Source organism: Bufo gargarizans, chromosome 2 (genome assembly GCF_014858855.1).
Source record: "Bufo gargarizans isolate SCDJY-AF-19 chromosome 2, ASM1485885v1, whole genome shotgun sequence".
Lineage (NCBI taxonomy): Eukaryota > Metazoa > Chordata > Amphibia > Anura > Bufonidae > Bufo > Bufo gargarizans.
In genome coordinates, this window is record NC_058081.1 from 62,272,182 (window position 1) to 62,286,545 (window position 14,364).

The 14,364-nt window shown below is 44.5% G+C and overlaps 1 protein-coding gene across 1 annotated transcript in view; it reads right to left on the reverse strand.

Moving 5' to 3' along the window:
- Positions 1-300: 300 nt before the first annotated feature.
- ADAM9 (ADAM metallopeptidase domain 9) overlaps positions 301-14,364 on the reverse strand; it is a 109,430-nt gene continuing 95,366 nt past the window's right edge. Inside the window, exon 23 of the mRNA XM_044279046.1 lies at positions 301-530. The gene's annotated coding sequence lies outside the window, so the exon portion shown is untranslated. The remainder of the gene's footprint in view (positions 531-14,364) is intronic.

The following is a 14,364-nucleotide window of genomic DNA, read 5'->3' on the forward strand; positions in this document are numbered from 1 at the left end:
TTTGTATAATCACATAATAAAGAAGCATTAGGATGATACATACACGAGAGCGAGCGGTAACAGTACATATAAATACCAGCATTCTAGTACAAATAGTGCTAGTCAGCACTAAATGAGTGCAAAATAGAGTCACCTCTTGCCTCCTCTAAACTGTCTCAAATGCTATACAGTATCACTATAATACTTAATAGAAGAAAAAAGAGAAAGAGAGGTAAAGAAGGGTAAAGAAATAAATAAAAGAAGAAGATAGAAAAAAGAGAAAGGTAGAGAAGGAGGGGGGGGGGGGGAGGGGGGATGACACTAGGCGGCTACATCATGAGTATAAATGACATCGTCACCATTCGGCTAGGATCCATCTACGTCAGGTCTCTCCAAGGGCTCCAGATCTTGACAAATATTGTCATGTGTTCCATCTATCCAGCTGGTCATCTCTTCAAACCTGTAAATTTGAGTCATCTTTGCCTTCATCTCCTGCACAGTTGGGGGGTGGACATCCAGCCAATGCAGGGGGACTAATGCTTTGGTCGAAGCTATGATGTGAGAGATAAGTGGTATGCGATTTTTAATGTGACATTGTGTGGATATTACAAATTTGACACAAGTTTGTAAAACAAATATGCAATTATTTTTTAAGTGATTTTTTTTTTATGTTGTTAACCTGTTGAGATGAAGGGCGGAGTTCCATTGATTTATTAACAGTAAAAAAGTCACTAGTATACGTATCTGTAATCTTGCGCTGCAGGTTTTCAGTGCTATGTGGGAAGATCACAGAAGCAAGTAAATCAAGAAAGTGATTTTGTAACCCTTCTTGGTACGGGTTACAAAAGGCACGGGGAAAGGTCTGCAAGGGGTTAACCCGAGGATCTCTCCAACACTCCTGTGTGTAATTAAAGGTCGCAATAGTGAAGCCCAGACTGCCACCGTCACGTGCAAAATGTATTGTACAGTATCTCTGATAAAACAATGGTATGCACACTTTAGTATCGCCCGACCCAGGTTTCGCTGTCACACTTAGTCAGGAGCGAACATCTTAGCATCAGAAACCAATCTTAAATACCATTTAGGGTGCATTCACACGTCCGTGTGTGTTTTGGGGATCTACGCAAAACACGGACATCGGCAAAGTGCGTTCTGCATTTTGCGGACCGCACATCGCCGGCATTCTCATAGAAAATGCATTTTCTTGTCCACAATGTTCTATTTTTTTCGGGATCGGAATTGCGGGCCAGGAAGTGCGGATCCGCAGTTCCGGATCCAGGCAGCACATCGTGCTGCCCCATAAAAAATGAATGGGTCCGCAATTCAGTTCCGCAAAATGCAGAACGAAATTGCGGACGCGTGAATGGACCCTAAAAGGCACACCCTTTCCCTGTGTCACCACTCAGGGTCACACCTCCTTTGTTACAATATAAAAACACAATTCAAAAATACTTTCGCCCCCATTGCGGTCCCGGTGCACTGCAGGTAAAAAGTGTTCTCAAAAATACAATATTTATGGCACAAACAAAAATCGGTACATTTTAGTATGAAGTCCCTTTGGACAGGATTCATATTGGGGTTCCTGCTGAGGGCCTGCTCTACACCCCTCAGTTCCAAATGTGACCAGGTAGGACCTGGGATTGGGAGGAGTCCTTCTTAACTGGGATAGGATGAGAGGTGGATTGAAGGTCTGACTAGTCGAGTCATGTGATAGAATGAATGAGGTGATTGAGCATAGCCGCTGTGACCAGCTAGAAGGGGCCGGCCTGAGATAGAAGTGTGGAGGGGGATTGAAAGAGGTCGATTAGGAGCGAGTACTAGAAAGATGGTTTTAGTTGTTTTATGTATTTTGATACTGTGAATCTGAATCTTTTATTGAAATTATTTATACACTTCTTTTATGATAAATTTTGATGTATTTTTGAATTGTGATTTTATATTGTAACAAAGGGGGTGTGACCCTGAGGTGACACAGGGAAAGGGTGTGCCTATTAATGGTATTTAAAGGTAACCTGTCACTTGGATTTTGGGTATAGAGCTGAGGACATGGGTTGCTAGATGGCCGCTAGCACATCCGCAATACCCAATCCCCATAGCTCTGTGTGCTTTTATTGTGTAAAAAAACAAAATGATTTGATACATATGCAAATTAACCTGAGATGAGTCCTGTCCCTGACTCATCTTACGTAATTTGAATATTTATTTTAAATAATTAAAAAAAGGTTTTTTTTTACACAATAAAAGCACACAGAGCTATGGGGACTGGGTATTGCGGATGTGCTATCGGCCATCTAGCAACCCATGTCCTCAGCTCTATACACAAAATCCTGGTGACAGGTTCCCTTTAAGATTGGTGATGTTCGCTCCTGACAAAGCGTGACAGCGAAACCCGGGTCGGGTGATACCGAAGTGTGCATACCATTGTTTTATGCGTTTTATCAGAGATACTGTTGTAAGTACAATAAATCTTTGCATGTGACGGTGGCAGTCTGGGCTTCACTATTGTTGCGACCTTTAATTACCCACAGGAGTGTTGGAGAGATCCTCGGGAATACCTCTTGCAGATCTTTCCCCATGCCCTTTGTAACCCGTACCAAGAAGGGAGGAGGTGTATCAAGCAGCGCGGTTTTCCACTTTCTTGATTTCCATTGATTTATTAGACCGCCCAGAACTCAGTAGTTTGTTCGCCCCAGACGAAGAGTCAAGCGAAACCCGGGCCGGGAATAAACATAAGGCTATCTAGCGATGTTTTAAGGCATTTTAAACAACCTTGCTTGTGAGTATAATTAGGGTACTTTCACACTTGCGGCAGGACGCTATTTCGCCGTGCCACCGGACCGCCGCTCCATTCCCATTGACTATAATGGGGACGGGGGTGGTGCTCCAGCGCAGCACGGCGGTGCACCGCGAAAGCCGCCGGACTAAAAAGTCAGACATGCAGTACTTTTTAGTCCGGCGGCTTTCGCCATGCACCGCTGTGCTGCGCCGGAGCTCCACCCCTGTCCCCATTATAGTCAATGGGAATGGAGCGGCGGTCCGGCGGCACTGCAAAATAGCCGCAGAACGGATCCGACATGGTGAACAGCCTGTCGGATCCGTCCTGCCTCAAGTGTGAAAGTACCCTAAATTGTACATTTTAACCTCTTGTGGCGGTACTTCACTATTGTGCACGTCCCTTTTGAAGGTTATACCATCTACCAGGAGGGTAAAAGCGAATGTGAAGATTCGTATGTCACTACATTTGGGAGAGGCTATCCCTTGACGGAGAGTGAAGCAGCGCGGTCCTTTACATAAAACGGTAAATGAGATGGGCCTCCCGGCCCGTTCCCTTGCCCGCCATGCCCCCTTTTTTATAGGCCTGGCGTGAGTGGGGAAAACTTGCAGATTGCGGCACAAAGGATCTTTACACCACAATCTGCGCGAGAAATACGCCTGTTTAATAAATGACCTCCCAAATATTTTCAATGCAAAAGAGCCTGTGTGACAATACACCATTTTTTTCCATAAAGATTTTATTTAAAGGGATTCTGTCACCTCCCCTAAGCCAAAAAACGATTTTAAAGCAGCCATGCAGCACAGCTTACCTGGATTAGGCTGTGCTCTTTTATCTTGAAATCCGTCCAGCAGATACTGCAAAAAACGACTTTGATTGATATGTAAATGTACCCTGAATGTGCCCAGAGGGGCGTTTTTTTCTTCTTAGAGAGCCCAGTACCGCCCCTCTTACAGTGCCCAGCCCGCCTTCCTTGTACTTTCTAACCGCCGCCCCCAGCCTGCCACAGCCTCCCCTCCCTCTCCTCCCCCTCCCTCACGCCGAACGAACTCTCGCACAGGCGCAGTACCCACTGAGGGCTGCGCCTGTGCGATCAGCAGGAGACTGAGGGCAGCAGCTTCATCTTCGTCACTGGGCATGCGCCGAGCCCAGTGACGTCCGATGCTCGCTCTTCCCTGCTGACTGAGGGAAGAGCGAGCATCGGACGTCACTGGGATCGGCGCATGCCCAGTGACTAGGATGAAGCTCCTGCCCTCAGTCTCCTGCTGATCGCACAGGCGCAGCCCTCAGTGGGTACTGCGCCTGTGCGAGACTTCGTTCGGCGTGAGGGAGGGGGAGGAGAGGCTGTGGCAGGCTGGAGGCGGCGGTTAGAAAGTGCAAGGAAGGCGGGCTGGGCACTGAAAGAGGGGCGGTACTGGGCTCACTAAGAAGAACAAAACGCCCCTCTGGGCACCTTCAGGACACATTTACATATCGATCAAAGTCGTTTTTTGCAGTAACTGCTGGACGGATTTCAAGATAAAAGAGCACAGCCTAATCCAGGTAAGCTGTGCTTCATGGCTGCTTTAAAATCGTTTTTTGGCTTAGGGGAGGTGACAGAATCCCTTTAAACAAGAAACTCCCACAGGCAGTAGAGGTGCCTTCATGGTGAACCTGGAAATGAGTAAATGGAATGGATGTAACCTTGAGAAGGTGTGGGAGTAGATTCTTGTCCAAGACCATGGAGTGGACATGTTGTTTCTTGGTTCATGCTCAATCCAAATGTTGTACCAGCAGTCCATGCATGACACCATCTCTCCCCTCCCAGTGGGCACAGCTGCCAGAGCACTCACCTGCCCTGCTTTTTATTTTATGCCTTCCCGGCATGCATGGTCTCTGAAGTGGCACTGCTCCCTCCACTTCACGCAGGCTGAGGCCTGCTCCTTTGACTGCTGGCGTTAATCTTCCCCAGCTGGCCACCTTTGGGCATTTATGGCACTCTCCTCTGTGGAAGGGTGTCTGTGCAGTATGTTTTCTAGCCTGCAAAGGTGTGCTGTATTCCATCTGACTACCCGTATTTGACCCTCTGCTGTCTGACCTGAAATATATCCAATTCCCAGATTTGTGCTACCTCCCCTGATCTTTGGCCTGTTTCCGGATTGCACGCACCTTGCCTGATCCAACTCCCTGACTACAGTTTTGCCTGATCTATCAGTGCTCTAGACAAGTCTCTTAAACCCTGTGGGTCAGCAGTCACTAAACAGAGACTACTCCAGGAAGTCGTGGCCTGGTGGTTCCCCTGCAGCAGAGACCAGATTACCATATAGGGGTTAAAGGGTGAAGACCAGGGGGCCACCAGGACAATGCCCTTAGGAGTAAGGGCACAGCCGATCCACAGCCACTTCCATAAAAACAGTAAATGGTACCCTTTCCTCAAGATGGATGCATTACTACCATTATGAGAAGGAGTCCAACATCTAGGGTCTTCCTAATTCAGACAGGTATCCACAGGGTGGGTAGAAAATGAATGAAGGCAGTGAGTATTAAAAAAAAAAACATTCTTTATTGATTACAGTGTATTTTGTACACTCTTAATAAAAGCCCTTCAATAAAATCAAATGATAAAAAAGTCAAGTGAAATCTCAACCAACATATGTATAACGTTACATTAGTATGGGCATGGGACTAAACAACACAAATAGTGAGAAATCATCATTCCTGGCAACGCCATCAAGGTTTATCTAATTGCAAAACATGAGTTTTTAATCTGGGAAATAGGAAGCTCTGTAGTACGATGGGCCCCTATCAACATGGCAAAGGACCCTGGACACTCGTCAAGAACACATTGGCTTGGACTAAACTTGAGAAGTCATCATACCTCTCTATAGGCAAGTAGAGTACTCTTATCAGAGTCTGGATGGGTGGGTTACCTTACAGACCCTCAGTCCTCCTGGGTCCCATAATGGTAAGCCTCTTGTCCAATACGGTGGGATTGATCTTTAGCTGTTAAATTGCAATTAGAGAAAACCAAATCAAGCATTCCTGGTCATGTTACATACAATTGATTGCTTTTAGTATTATTCAAGTGAATAAATCATACAATAAAACTAAAGTGGTTTTATGAAGCTCATCAGTCCTATGACTTAAAGTCATTAAAAAGTTCAGTCAGTTGCAGTGGCGCAAAAGAGGAGTTCTCAATGGCCGAAGTGACTTGTGACAGTGGATAAATGTGAAGTGGACCATGTGACAGGATACATTCAGGATACAATAGGCCACAAGTACATAATGGCCCCTATCCATCCTCCAATCTTAACCCCCCCCCCCCCCCCTTTAATGGTAATGGAAGGTTTATATGAAGGTCCCATCTACATGACCTGCTTCATACCTGGGACCACCAGAGAACCATGGTGTCTGAGAGGAATATGAAGTTCTTAAATAAGAAAATAAAAAATGAACTCCATCCAACGCTAAATGTAGGATTTTGCCTGGAGTCACTTTTCCATATGTGTTGTGTGATCAAAAGTGTATCATCTATGGCAACGGATCAAGAAATTAGGGGCAGTATAAAAGTCCTCAAAAGTAGATTTTTTTAAAATTGAAATTGCTTATTTTACACTTCACACAAAGCAACCTAGATTTAGGGTATAGTTTCTGAAGTGGTCACAAGGCCAACACTGGTCTTCAGCTCTGAATAATTGTTGTTACATAGGAAAGCATTATACACTGTACATCTACCCACGTAATTTCCATTTTATAGACGTCCAAGCCACAGATCGGTCTAGATCAGTGATGCCCAACCTACGGCCCGTCAAGCTGTGTCATGCGGCCCATGCGACTCCCTGGAAAAATTCTAAGGCGTACCAATACGCTTAAGACTTTTCCCCCACATTCATCAGCACAGTGAGCGCTGTGAACGGCACAGGCAGCGCAGCGATGCTGCCTGCACCTGAAATAACCAATAGCAAAGCTCCGTACAGCAAGGAGCTTTGTTATTGGTTGGTATAGGCGGCGCCGGAGCGATATAGGTTCTGCAGCAGGGGAAGCCGGTGGAAGCTGGAAGGAGGAGGGGCTGGCTGCTGTAGGGAGAGCGGGGCGCGCTGCACGAGGACCTTAGACTTAGAAAACATGACAGGACCGCTGGAGACGTAAGGAGCCGTGGACTCGTGTGACTGGTCCCCGATGACCCTGCTCCCCCCTCCTCCTGTCACCTAACTAGCTACTATGCTTCCCCCTCCTCCTATCACCCCACTAGTGACCCTGTTCCCCCACTCCTCCTCCCACCCCACAAGTGACAATGCTCCCCCCTCCTCCTGTCACCCCACAAGTAACCCTGCTCCCCCCTCCACCATATTGGTTCCTCACCCCCCTGCCAAACCCCATGGGCTCTCCCTCCGGGGAGAGTTCAGACCTTGTTGAAGCTCCTGGCTGATGCCTTGGGTGGCAGCCTAGGCGAAAGCCGGGAGCATAGATGGGCGTACCCTTGGCTTCAGCTGAGGGTTGCCGTTTGTCCCAGTCCCTTGCAGGAGCTTCGGCCCCGGAGGGATAGGTAATGGTTTGTGGGGGGCCCTTCTTTAATGGAGAGGGCCTGCGATAGACCGCGACCTAGTGCAAGATTTTTGGGTGGCACGCTAGACTATTTTGTTCCACGGGGTGAGAGCACGACTTTGGGCTTTCGAAAAAAAATTATAAATAAAAAATACATAAATCTTGTTGTTTTGGACGGGATAAATCAAGACTCAAGTAAAAAGCTTGAAATATATTTTCTGGGATAATATGTGTAGATCATGCAGATTTTATGACCTCATTGAATATACTGATATTGAGAGATTTAGAGCTGGTTATTTCTATGCTGTAATTTTACAACAGTGGGTCAAAGGAGTAGCAAGGTTTTGAATAGGGACAGCGACTTGGAAATGTCCTTTGACTCAGATTCAAGTGACGAAGATGAGAATGGAGTTATCTGTGAAGTGGACAAGGAAAATAAAATTACCCAACGGCCACCTAACTTCTGATGTTCACATCACCCCAACAGAGGCAGTGTATCCTGATGCCTAGACCATGCCCCGTGACAGGTATCGATGGCTGAAAAAAAAATTCATCAGTCCCAGTACTGATTTTTCTGGTCAGGATGTCAGTAATGGTGTCCAATCCCGCTGCACACCACTGGAGTACATTAAGAAGTTTGTGACAGAAGACATGATCAGCGCTCAGTACAGTTTTCAGAAGAAAGGATCATCCATAAACACAAAGGAAATAGATCAGATGATTGGCATGTATCTGAAGATAGGTCTTGTCCAAATGCCTGGAGTTCGCATGTACTGGGAAGCAGACACAAGAAACAGTCCTGTCTCCGATGCAATGTCACAAAACATTTTGTGAATAATCTCACTGTGTCTGAGAATGAACAAAACACTAACAAACTGGAAACTCAGACCATGGCTTGATGCTTTCAGAGAGAAAAGCCTAAAGGTGGTCCCTGAAGAACATAACTCTGTTGATGAAATGATGATCCCTTTCAGGGGGAAATTCAGCAGCATCAAACAGTACATGCGCGGCAAGCCAAACCCATAGGGGTTGAAGCTCTGGGCAAGGACTGGAATCTCTAGTATACTTTGTGATTTTTATGTGTACCAAGGCAGTGTGAATGGAATACGGGCAAGATCTGAACTTGGACTATCAGGGGATGTTGTGATGAAACTTGCTTCCATATGGTCACAACTACAAGATCTATGCAGACAACTTTTTCACCAGCATCCCATTGATTGTTAGGCTGCTGGATTGTGGAATTTGTTACACAGGAACAGCCAGACAAGTGCGCCTTCCCAGACTGTTTTAGGCCCAGTTGGCATCTTCTCTTATCCTGATCGACACGGCTGTATCACTGCCAAAGCGAGGGCGACCATCTGCAAGCCCATCCAGGGGGGCCCCTTCACTTCCCAAAAGAGGCAGTATACAGATGATGGAGGTTCTTCAGATGCCAAGACAGCCAAAAAGTCAAATGCACACCCTCCAAAGGAAGTTTGCAAGGACATGATTGGACATTTTCCCATCAAAGCTGTGGTAAAGGCTACACCAACACACTTTGCAGGAAGTGCAATGTTCGCCTCTGCTTTTCAGAGCAAAATAACAGTTTTTAGGACAACCATAATTGAATAAATCAACAAATGAAACAAGCATGATTTGCACATATAGTCTGGATCCAGTGTTTTTTAAATATGATACTCATTTTTTGTATTAAATTGATAATAAAAGTTACTTTTTTTCTATTATAATATTCCTTATTGTGTAGATACATAAACTTATGTGGGTCTTTATAAGCTGTAAAGTACAAATAAACTTTTAATTGTTCCTTCCATGTGTTCAGAGTGTGAGTGATATTATTGAAATTCTTCTACCCTACAGGCCCAGCATTGCAATTTTACACCATCCTCCCCAAAAGTTACTAAAATGTCCAAAAAAAAACAAACAACAAAACACTGATTTAGGCATCACAAGCCTCCTAGAACAACCTGTTAAAGGTTGAAAAAAAAAATTTGGCTTTTTTTCTATATTTGGGTTTCTGGGGGCTTATATAAAAAATTTACATTCAAAAAGTCTCATCCGTTGTCTAATTCATATATATTATGGTGGAAAGAAAGAAATTTACTTCTTATGATTTCCTATGTGTGTGACGTAAAAGTGCAATAAAAATGGTTATGTCTGGGAAAGCTAGAGTAAACCAATATGGTCAACCATTATAATTTCACCCATCGTTAATGAAGAGCTGATTGAAATCCTCCATGAAAGACGCAATATGGCCATACTGGTTGTTGACCGGCTCTCACACAAGTAGATATAACCTAAGAACCATTAAATATCATTTTTAAGAACTTAAAGTGTTTGTCTTATCTTGACAACCCCATTCCATACGCGCAAATAGGGCACAATGAGGTCACTGAGAGGGGTTGTCCACTCAGGACGCCCCTCCTCCCAGTCAAGCAGCAGTTCTCATTCCGTTCATCTGAATCAGTACATAAAATACCTAATTTCTCCTGAAGCGGCCAAGTAGCTGATGGCAACGTCTCCCAACCAAATCAGTTCTTTGTTAGGAGTTTCAGCAGCCGATTCTCACATTAAAGTGCCGGACAAAGGTGAAACCGTGGATATTGCCTACCTGGACTTTAGCAAAGACTACTACAATGCAACATAAAAGGCTGAAAGATAAATTATTGAAGATTGGAATTACTCTAGATAATCCCAGAGCGTTGTTGTCAATGGGGTACATACTGAGAAGAGACAAGTTACAAATGGTGGCCCTCAAGGGTCTGTCCTGGGTCCTATTCTTTTTAATATTTTTGTAGGTGACATAGGAGCAGGTTTAGTAGGCAAGGTTTGTCTTTTTGCCGATGGCACAAAAGTATGTAACAGGGTAGATATTCCTGGAGGCATGAGGAACATGGAAAAAGATTTAGCTTCTCTGGATAAATGGTCCAAACAATGCAATTTGCAGTTCAATGTGTCCAAATGTAAAATAATGTACTTGGGGAGAAGGAACCCTCTATCTCACTATCCTATTGGCAGCTCTGTGTCAGCCAAGACTTCAGAAGAGAAGGATCTAGGGGTGCTCATATCCGATGGGTTCAAAATGAGTGCACAGTGTGGGGAAAGCAAGATGGATGCTTGGCTGTATAGCTAGAGGTAGAAGAGGGAGATTGTGATCCTGCTGTATAGAGCACTAGTGAGACTACATCTAGAATACCTACGTAAAGACCTTACCTATAAAGAGATAAAATGGAACGGGTGCAAAGGGAAATGGTGGCAGGACTGAAGCATAAAACATATCAGGAGAAACTTCAAGAATGTAATCCATATAGCCTTGAAGAAAGAAGGGAAATAGGCGACATGATTGAAACCTACAAATCTGTTAAAGGCATAAATACGGTTCTTGAGGGAAGTGTTTTTAATTAAAAAAAACTCAACACAAGAAGAGGGCAGAGTCTCAAAATTAGTTGGGGGGGAAGATCAGAACCAATGTAAGGAAATATTACACCGAAAAAGTCTGTTCAGGCTTGGAAAAACCTACCAGCAGATGTGGTTAGGAAATATACAGTAAGTGAATTTAAACCTGCCTAGGATAAACACCACCAATCCAGCGTTCACCAGACATGGAGCAGCTGTGTCACCACCTGACCATCCAGGGGAGGGAGCAGGTCGGTCTGTGGGGGTCACCACTGTGTTGGGATTATGTTAATATACAGTTTTAATGTTTTGTCTCCAGACAGATCCCAGATTATATTAATATTCAGCAATAAAACAGCCTTGAGTATTAAAAAATAAGGACAGACTAGATGGAGCATCTGCTGTCATCCTTCTATGTTTCTATATTTTTTGTGATGATCCAACCAGTTTAACATATCAGGAAAACTCACAGGCTTATATTTATCCAAGACTTTTTGATGCTGGATGAAAAACTGCGTGAAGTCCACTCAAAACATTGCAAACCAGAACCATTATATCCCCTTTGTATCCAGAGACATATGAGCCATATGGTCTGAAAAAGAAGTCTCTAGATAGTTCACAGGAGTTGGGGACCCCTGAAAGATCATCCATGGTCAAAAGTGACTGATAGGTGGGTGTCTTTTTTGGGGGGAAATCAGCTGATCTCGGAGAAATCATCAATCTCAGGGATCCTGATCAGCCCCGTTGATCACATTCTATAGCCCAGGAAGCTCACTAATTACAAAAACTTGGCCTAATTCAGTGGACATCTATAGTTCTCCTTTAGGTTTAGGCTATGGGTACAGGGAGACTTTGGTTGTGTGACGCCAAGATCACAAGGTCGCATTCAAGCTATGACTGGAAATGTACATAGTCTGCTCAGCATGCATGCTGGTATTTGTAGCCCCTGGATTCAATGAAGGCCATTTTGGCTCCACATAGACAAAAATCAAGGTGGCCCAGCATGCATGTGGGACCTGCACTTTCTGGATCCATGGTCGCTGTTATGGCACCCAACAGGTGAGTTTTAGTGTTAGGACCCTTCTTATAGAGGTCGCCTTGACGCCGGCAGAAGGGCTCAAATGATTTTGTACAAAATGTATTTGCCAAGCATCTCTAAGTTATTAGCATAGCACTTGCAATGTAATATACCTTTGTACTTTGCTTTTGGTTTGCAGAGTGCTGTTGCACCATGTTTGTCAGATGACTGGAAATGTAGTTGCGCAAAATGAAATACTGTAAACTGCAGATCAATGTAAATTTCGGGTCACTGCGTCCAATTGTGACATGTCAGCAGTAATTTCTTTTTTAGTGTCTAATGGGTGTTGTAAGTCTTAAATGGGGTTTTCCAGGATTACTATCTAGTGTCTAATGGGTGTCGCAAGTTTTAAAGGGGTTTTCCACGATTACATGGATTATAACAGCTATGTTCATGTAAATCTTCTCCATGCTTTATCTTTTTCAATTTGGCCTCTCCTGAACCATTCTCTCTATATAAACCAATCGCTCTGGATAGTTTTCATCCTGTATGTAGCACTTCCTGTTGCTGTATCCAACCAAACCCATGATGCACTTCTCCTTTCTCTGCCACAGCTCCAGCACTGCCCCTAACAATGCCCAGTTAGTTTACAGCCATTTACATAGACACTCCCCCTCACATGTCACTGCCCCGCCCATGGACATAACATCACAGGAAATAAGAAACCGCTGCATGGACATGGTCATGTGACCACAGCCCAGAATGGGAGACAGGAGCCATAAAGGTAAAAAGAAATTACAAAATTACAGCAACCTTCATAAAGGATTTTTTTAAAGGATGGTGATCCAAGTCACAAGCAGATTGTGCACTATTTTCAGTCATGTGACCAAAGTTGCTGTGTAGGTCATAGAAAAAGATAGAAAAGATCAATAGTAAAGCCCCTTAAGGGGTTTCAGAAATTGTTAAAATATATTGGATTTCCAAACAAACAATAAAAAGTTATGGGGGGGAATTTATCATGAGGCGAAAATTTGAAGTCAGTTTTGCGCGAGTCTGCGTCTCGCGTTACTTGATAAATCTCATCCTTAAATCTAACACTTTTGTCTAGAGAAGCTCCTCCAGTTTTCCTACTTCACCCTCCTGGAGTGAGGAGGTCTCAAATGATAAATATGGAGTGAAACTCAAAACATAGCACACCCACTTTTCCAACCACATTACAAAACTGGAGTGAGTGGTGTAAAAATGCAAAGTCGCAAAAAAAAAATAAAGTTGCTACATTTTGCGCAATCGTCTATATTTTGTGCAAAAGGTTACAAGAGCCCTATTTTTGCGACTTTTTGAAGCCAGAATTCAGGAGTGAAGGTATGCCAAATTAGGGCCATAGACGTGTGTCCTCATGACAACACTTCCTGCCCATGTGCTTTTATTGCTCTGTTTCTTATCTGGATACTGGAACCCATGGCAATGTGCGAGGAAACCGGAGTACCTGGAGGAAACCCACACAAACACAGGGAGAACATACAAACTCCATGCAGATGTTGTCCTTGGTCGGATTCGAACCCAGGACCCCAGCTCCGCAAGTCACCAGTGCTAACCACTGAGCCACCGTGCTGACACCAAGAAATTTGCTACAGCACAGGACAGGAAGTGTTGGTTTAGGGGTCCTACACTTTTTCTGGAAGCCTCCAGAAAACTCTGGGGGAGTTGGCAAGGACGGATGTAACCTACGCACTGCAACAGGTGAAATATGCTATGTGTACATAGGGTGTTTGTACTGTAAACTGGCGCGGAGTCTGAACTGAAAAGACGCGCCATTAATGCCAAGTCTGTCACGTGGCCATAAAGGGGTTGTCCCATTAGAGACAATGGGGGCATACCGCTAGGATATGCCCCCATTGTCTGATAGGTGCGGGTAGCACCGAGAACGGAGTGGGGAAATGTGGTGGAGGGCGCACTGCACATGCACAGCTGTCCTCCATTTATTTCTATGGTTCGGCTATTTCAGTCAGCCCCATAGAAATGAATGGGAGAGGTGGCCGCGCAAGCCCGTTCACTTGGGGAGAGCGCTTGGCGGTGACCAGACCCCAGGATCCTTCAGCCACCACTCGGCATAGGTGGGGGGAAATGGGGGGACCCACACCTATCAGACAATGGGAGCATATCCTAGAGACATGCCCCCAGTGTCTGTAACGGGAATACCCCTTTAAAAGGGCTTTAATTCTCCATTACATTAGCATATTACACATAATGAACACCTTTTCAGCTTCCAGATACACAGGATTACTCTATGTAGGTGGATAATGATCTACGGACAGATGTAAACTCTCTGGTTAAACAAATCCTACATTAAAAAATAGACTGAAAATACATAAAAATATGAGAAAATTTAAAGTGATTAGTAAAATAATTTAACGTTCTCATCATTCTCAGAAATGCGCCTCATCCAGCATCTATATTGTCTGCTTCACAGTATAACAATTCATAGGGGAACTAGGTAACCATGGCCGAAAGTGGAAGCAGCCATTTTTAGTGTCGGACAGTCGGCATGACAACACAGCCTATTTGGGACAAGAAGCAGGGATGGAGGATAAATAAAATGGCTTCTTCCACTATAGGTAGGTGGGAACACAATAGGGTCATATGTCAGAAGTAGTGCAAATAAAACAGAACTTGCTGC